The following is a 7,500-nucleotide window of genomic DNA, read 5'->3' as shown; positions in this document are numbered from 1 at the left end:
TTAAGTTTCAGCCTTGCTACCATACTCCCCCCAGAACCCAAAAACTTTGATTTCTCATAAGGTGCTGGGGCAGAGTCATCGAACTAACATCCGCCAATCCCTAGTCGGCATCGTTTATGGTTGAGACTAGGACGGTATCTGATCGTCTTCGAGCCCCCAACTTCCGTTCTTGATAAATGAAAACATCCTTGGCAAATGCTTTCGCAGTAGTTCGTCTTTCATAAATCCAAGAATTTCACCTCTGACAATGAAATATGAATGCCCCCAACTGTCCTTATTAATCATTACTCCGGTCCCGAAGACCAACACAAAAGGACCAGAGTCCTATCACTTCCATGCTAATGTATTCAGAGCATAGGCTTGCTTTGAGCATGCTAATTTTTTCAAAGTAACATCGCCGAATCCGCGTCCTAGCCAGCAAGGCCAGGAGCGCGTCCCCAACAGAAAGGGCGGAGCGACCAGTGCACACACCCAAAGGGGCGGACGCTCGCCCCGCCCCGAGATCCAACTACGAGCTTTTTAATTGAAACAACTTAAATATACGCTATTGGAGCTGGAATTACCGTGGGTGGCTGCTGGCACCAGACTTGCCCTCCAACCAATGGATCCTCAAGTATTGTTATTATTGTCACTACCTCCCCGTGTCGGGATTGGGTAATTTGCGCGCCTGCTGCCTTCCTTGGATGTGGTAGCCGTTTCTCAGGCTTCCTCTCCAGAATCGAACCCTAATTCTCCGTCACCCGTCTCACCACACCATGGTACGCCTCTATCCTACCATCGAAAGTTGAGAGGGCGGAAATTTGAATGAAGCATTGCCGGCGCCGAGGCCGTGCGATTCGGAAAGTTATCATGATTCACCGCATTACCGGGCAAGCCGGCCTTTTATCTAATAAATGCGTCCCTTCCTGAAGTCGGGAGTTGGTGCACGTATTAGCTCTAGAATTTCTACGGTTATCCGAGTAGCAAGGTACCATCAAAGAAACTATAACTGATTTAATGAGCCATTCGGAGTTTCACAGTACAAGAGAGTTTATACTTACACATGCATGGCTTAATCTTTGAGACAAGCATATGACTACTGGCAGGATCAACCAGGTAGCTATCCTTGGTAACACAAGCGGCACGAAGGCCGTGTGCTTCGACTCCGCACAGTCGGCGCACGGCCACGGGGCAGAGCCCTCCTTCTTAGGCAGTCGAACGAAAAGGGACCGGGGGGGAGGGATGCACCGGTTACGGGCAACGGCACAACTTCGCGCACGTGCAAGACGGTCGAGCACCGCCGGTTGCGGCCAACGTGCGGGGGGCGTGCGAGACGCAACGGCTCATGCAGAGGCGTGCGACGCCGCACGGAGGCACCCAGGCCACCAACGCTCGACAGAATGGCACAAAGTGAGACGCCACACGAAAGCACGACGTTGACGTGGCCCCCTTCGTCGATGTAAAAACGAACGGGGGGAGAGAGGTGGGTCGGGGCATGGGGAGCAGCGCCTTCTTCCCGCGAGCGTGACACCACCGGCCCGACGAGCTCGGGGGTCACGATGCTTCCAACGCCATCCACGTCGTCTTGCATGGAACATTCCGAGACCGAGCCGAGGTGAGGGGGCAGAGGCAATGGCCGAAGCAGTCCCAATGTCTCACCCTGAGCACGGCCCCGTGGAGGGCGACGAGCCACCCTGCCGGGAGATCATCCCATCGAGTCGGCCATCGCCTGTTTCTCGTTTTGGCACACCGAGTTCATGACCTTCTGTATTGGTACAAGCCGCACACTTACTCACGACGGGCGATGCCATCATACCTTGATCGTATCGTGTTTCGAACGGGAACTCATTGGCAAAACGGGGCACCGGCTCGAGACATGACTCTCCGCCTCTCATCGTGTACTAGGCACCGACGGCCACCCCGGCACGCCGAGTCCTGTGAGACCCATGCGCGGCCGAAGGCAAGCCAAGCCGTCCCGTGACACCCATGCGGCCGAAGGCAAGCCAAGCCCTTCGACGGAGGGTGGGTAGACACTCGCCGAAGGGGGGAGAAACGTCCCGCGTCTTCGAGGGGGCTGCAGGGACCAAACGCCTCACCTCACCCTTCCCTTGCTCCGCGGTCCGCCCCATTCCCGTCTCAAGCGAGCACCACCACCCATATAGAGGCAAACTTGTCGTTCGCGAACTGGCACACCTCGAGAGCACCACACCCCTCCGAATAGAAATCCCAAGGGGGGGCTGCAGGTCGTGACGGCACTGTGCGGGGGGGGGAGCCACGGAGCGTGACGGCACAGCCCCGGGGGGCTATAGGGTGTGACGGCACCGCGCGGGGGGGTGCGGGGGGCGTGTGACAGCACCGCACCGGGGGGGGCTGCGGGGCGTCACGGCACGGCACGGCATCGCAGGGGGGGCTGCGAAGGCGTGACGGCACAATTCCGGAGGGGGGGGCTGCGAGAGCGTGACACCACGGCACCGGGGGGGGCTGCGGGGTGTGAGGGCACCGCGCGGGGGGGGAGGGGGGCGTGATGGCACCGCGCGGGGGGGGCTACGGGACGTGACGGTACCGCACCGCACCGCACCACGGGGGTGCGGGGCATGATGGCACCGCATAGCACGAGGGGGGGCTGCGGGGGCGTGACAGCACAGCCCTGGGGGGGCTGCGGGGCATCACAGCACGGCACTGGGGGGGCTGCGGTGTATCACGGCACGACACCCCGCCGGGGGGGGTTGCGGGGGCGTGACGGCACCCTACAGGGGGGGGGGGCTATAGGGCGTGACGGCACCGCACTATAGGGCGCGACGGCACGACACCCCGCCGGGGGGGTTGCGGGGGCGTGACGGCACCGTACAGGGGGGGGCTATAGGGCGCGCCGGGGGGGCTGAGGGGCATCACGACACCGCGTCGGGGGGGCTACGGGGCGTCACGGCACGGCACTAGGATAGGGGGACACGCGGGGGGCTAGGAGCCGGGGGGCACGGCACCAGGGTATTCGAGCACGGCTCCGTGGGGGCCAGGGAGGGTGTTCGGGCACGGCTCCGTGGGGGCCAGGGGAGGGTGTTCGAGAACGGGACCGCGGGGGCCGGGGGGTGTTCAGGAACGGCACCGCGGGGGCCGGGGGGCGTGAGGGCATTGCTTTGGTGGGGGGCGGGCCGGGGCGTGTTCAGGCACGGCTCCGGGAGGGCCGGTCGGGGGGTGTTCGCACACGGCACCGGGGTGTGAGGGCATGGCACCGCGGGGGGCGGGCCTGGGGGTGTTCGGGGGCCCGGCAGCACGGGGGCCGGGGTGTGAGGGCACGGCGGGGGCCGGGGGGCGTGAGGACACGGCTTGCCGGGGGGCACGGCACCGCGGGGGGCGAGGGGCACAGCTAGGGTGTGAGGCCACGGCTTCGCGGGGCCGGTGTGGGCACGGCTCCACGGCGGGGGGGCCAAGGGGGGGCACGCCACCGCGGTGTGAGGATACGGCTCCACGACGGGGGCCGGGGGGACACGGCACCGGGGTGTTCGGGCATGGCTCCGTGGAGGTCGTGCGGGCGTGAGGGCACGGCACCGGGTTGTGAGGCCACGGCTCCGCGGGGGCCGGGGGGCATGGCACCGGGGTGTTCAAGCACGGCTCTGTGAGGGCCGTGCGGGCGTGAGGGCACGGCACTGGGGTGTTCCGGCACGGCTGCGCGAGGGCCAGTCTGGGGTGTGAGGGCATGGCACCGGGGTGTTCAGGCACGGCTCTGCGGGGGCCGGGGGGTGTTCGGGCACGGCTCTGCGGGGGCCGGGGGGCGTGAGGGCACAGCTCCAGGGGGGCCGGCGGGGGGTGTTCGGGCACGGTTGTGGGGGGGCCGACCGAGGGGCGTGTGTGGGCACAACAACGGGGTGTTCAAGCACGTCTGCGGGGGGCCGGGGGGTGTTCGGGCACGCCACCGAGAGGGCCGGGGGGTGTGAGGGCACGGCTCTAGGGGGGGGGACGGGGGGTGTTCGGGCACGGCTCCGCGGGGGGCCAGGGGCGTGAGGGCGCGGCTCCGGGGGTGTTCACGCACGGCACCACGGGGGCTGGGGGCGCGGCACCGAGGTGTTCGAGCACGACACCGGGGTGCGAGGGCACAGCACCGCGGGGGCCGGGGGGTGTTCGGGCGGCGCGGCAGCACGGGGGCCAGGGTGTGGGCACGGCTCGGGTGGCGCGACATTGAGGTGTTCGGGCACAACACTGGGGTGTGAGGGCACGACACCGCGAGGGCCAGGGGGTGTTAGGGCACGGCAACACGGGGGCCGGGGTGTGAGGGCACGGCTCGTCGGGCCGGGGGGCATGAGGACACAGCTCGCGGGGGGTCGGGCATGGCTCCGCATGAGGGCACGGCTCTAGGGGGCGGGGCGGGGGTTGTGATGGGGGGGCCGGGGGTGTGATGGGGGCGGTCGGGGGCCGGGGGGACGGCACCGCGGGGCAGGGCTAGGGGTGAGGCCACGACTCCGTGGGGGGCCGGTGGGCACGGATCCACAGGGCCCAGGGGGGCATGGCACCGCGGTGTGAGGCCACTGCTCCGCGCGACGGGGGGGCACGGCACCGGGGTGTGAGGGTATGGCTCCGCAGGCGGGGGCCCGGGGGGGCACAACACCGGGGTGTGAGGGCAGGCTCCGCAGGCGGGGGGGCACAGCTCCGCGGCGCGGGGGGGCACGGCACCGGGGTGTGAGGCCACGGCTCCGCGGGGACCCGAGGGGAAGGGCACGTCTCCGCGGGGACCCGGGGGGGAGGGCACGTCTTCGGGCGGGGCTTCGGGCACGGCTCCACGGGGGCCGGGGGACGTGAGGACACGGCTTGCCGAGGGGGGGGGGTTCGGGCACGGCTTTGCGGGGGGCGGGTGGCATGAGGGCACGGCTCAGGGAGGGGGCAGGGGTGTGACGGGGGGGCCTGGTTACGGGGGGGCACCGCACCGTGGGGGCCGGGGGGCATGGCTAGGGTGTGAGGCCATGTCTTCGCGGGGGCCGGTGGGCACGGCTCCGCGGTGTGAGGTCAGGGCTCCATGACGGGGGGGCCGGGGGGCACGGCGTCGGGTTTTTCGAGCACGCCTCTGCGGGGGCCGTGCGGACGTGAGGGCACGGCACTGGGTTGTGAGGCCACAGCTCCACGGGGGCCGTGCGGGCGTGAGGGCATAGCACTGGGGTGTTCGGGCACGGCTACGCGAGGGCCGACCGTGGCACATGAGGGCACGGCACCGGGGTGTTCGGGCATGGCTCTACGGGGGGCCGGGGGGTGTTCGGGCACGGCACTGCGGGGGTCGGGGGCATGAGGGCACGGCTCTAGGGGGGACGGGGGGCGTGAGGGCACGGCTCCAGGGGGGACGGGGGGTGTTCGGGCACGGCTGCGCGAGGACCGACCGAGGGGCGTGAGGGCACGGCACACCGGGGTGTTTGGGCATGGCTCTGCGGCGGGGGGCCGGGGGGTGTTTGGGCACAACACCGCGGGGGTCGGGGGCGTGAGGGCACGCCTCCAGGGGGCAGGACGAGGGGTGTTCGGGCACGGCTCCACGGGGGGCCGGGGGGCGTGGGGCGTGGGGCACGGCTCCGGGGGTGTTCGGGCATGGCACCGGGGGGACCGGTCGGGGGTGTTCGGGCACGGCACCGCGGGGGCCGGGGAGCGCGGCATCGAGGTTTGGGCACGGCACCGGGGTACGAGGGCACGGCACGGCAGGGGCCGAGGGGTGTTCGAGCGCGGTAGCACGGGGGCCGGGGTGTGAGGGCACGGCTCGACGGGGACCGGGTGGCGCGGCACCGAGGTATTCGGGCACGGCACCGTGGGGGCCGTCGGGGGGTGTTTGGGTGCGGCAGCACGGGGGCTGGGGCCGCGGTGTGAGGGCACGGCTCGTCGGTGGGGGCGGGGGGCGTGAGGACACGGCTCGCGGGGGGGTTCAAGCACGGCTCTGCAGGGGAGCGGGGGGCATGAGGGCACGGCTCCGGGGGGGTGGGCCAGGGGTTGTGACGGCGGGGGACCGGGGGGGGTCGGGGGCCAGGGGGACGGCACCGCAGGGCACGGCTAGGGGTGAGGCCACGTCTCCGCGGGGGGGGGGGGGGGGGGGCACGACTCCATGGGGGGGCCGAGGGGGGGCACGGCACTGCGGTGTGAGGCCATGGCTCCGCGAGGGGGGCCCGGGGGGGCACGGCACCGGGGTGTGAGGGCACGGCTCCGCGACCGGGGCCCGGGGGGGCATGGCACCGGGGTGTGAGGGCACGGCTCCGTGGGCGGGGGTTCGGGGGGGCACGACACCGGGGTGTGAGGGCAGGCTCCGTAGGTGGGGGGGGCACGGCACTGGGGTGTGAGGCCACGGCTCTGTGGGGCCCCGGGCGGGGGGAGGGCACATCTCCGGGCGGGGCTTTGGACACGGCTCCGCGGGGGCCGCGAGGGGGCATGAAGGCACGGCTCTGGGGGGGCTTCGGGCACCGTGGGGGGCGGGGGGCATGAGGGCACGGCTCCCGGGGGGCATGAGGGCATGGCTCCGCAGGGGCCGGGGGGCATGAGGGCACGGCTCCGAGGGGGGGGCTTTGGGCATGGCACCGCGGGGCGTGAGGGCACGTGGTGTGGGGGGGCGGGTGGGGGGTGTACACCGCGGGGGGCCGGGGGGTGTAAGGACATGGCTCCAGGGAGGCGGTTGGGGGGGGTGTTTCGGCACGGCACTGCGGGGTCCGGAGGGCGAGGGCACGGGGTCCATGGGGGGGGTGGGCGGGGGGAGTTCGGGCGGCACGGCACCGCGGGAGCCGAGGGGCGTGAGGGCACGACTCGAGGGGGGGTGTTCAGGCATGGCACCGCGGGGGGTGGGGGGGCATGAGCGCACGGCTTGGGGGGGTGTTCGGGCATGGCACCGCGGGGGCCGGGGGGAGCGTGAGGACACGGCACCACGGGGGGGCGGGGGGCATGGCTCTGGGGGGGGCTTCGGGCGCACGGCACCATGGGGGGTCGGTGGGCGTGAGGGCACGGTATCCCGGGGGCCGGGCGGAGGGTGTTCGGGCACGGCACCGCGGGGGCTGGCGGTGTGAGATCCCTCTGCCCCCTCCACGCACTCCCGGTAGTAGCTGATAGCGAAAGCAGCCCCCTCATGCACGGGGCAGGGTTTCTCACTCGGGGCCTCGCCCACGAATGTCCGAGCACGAGACTAGGCTGGTGGTCACTCCAAAAACCGAAACCGGGAAAATTTCCCATACCCGAAAAGCGGGGACGATTCCACCTTTTTGAATTTTTCTTAACGAGTTTTCTAACGAGATCTATTCCAAACTATCCTTCACCTAAATAAACCAGATAGAAGGAAGCTATCACTGATATAATTTGATCATCTGAGTAATTTCAACGCTTTTTTCCTGATCAAGATTAGGCACAGCCGTTGATCCACTCAATCGAGAATTTTATCAGGGAATTAACTATCTACTCGTATCCTAGCGTAATCCTAAGATTTTTCAATTTGATTATTAAAACTCCATAATTCCAGCCTAACCCCATCCGGCCCATAGGTTAGCCACCACCCTACCACTGGAATCGGTGGAACCAAAC

The 7,500-nt window shown here is 68.9% G+C and overlaps 1 pseudogene; it reads right to left on the bottom strand.

Moving 5' to 3' along the window:
* The window catches only part of LOC147621685 (18S ribosomal RNA), a 1,760-nt pseudogene extending 662 nt beyond the window's left edge, over positions 1–1,098 (bottom strand).
* Positions 1,099–7,500: the final 6,402 nt, after the last annotated feature.

The sequence above is a fragment of the Cibotium barometz genome, chromosome 30 (genome assembly GCF_041138505.1).
Source record: "Cibotium barometz isolate CiBa-2024 chromosome 30, ASM4113850v1, whole genome shotgun sequence".
In the NCBI taxonomy this organism is placed as follows: Eukaryota; Viridiplantae; Streptophyta; class Polypodiopsida; order Cyatheales; family Cibotiaceae; genus Cibotium; species Cibotium barometz.
The sequence above is the reverse complement of the archived record's forward strand: the minus strand, read 5'-3'. Positions and strand labels throughout refer to the sequence as shown.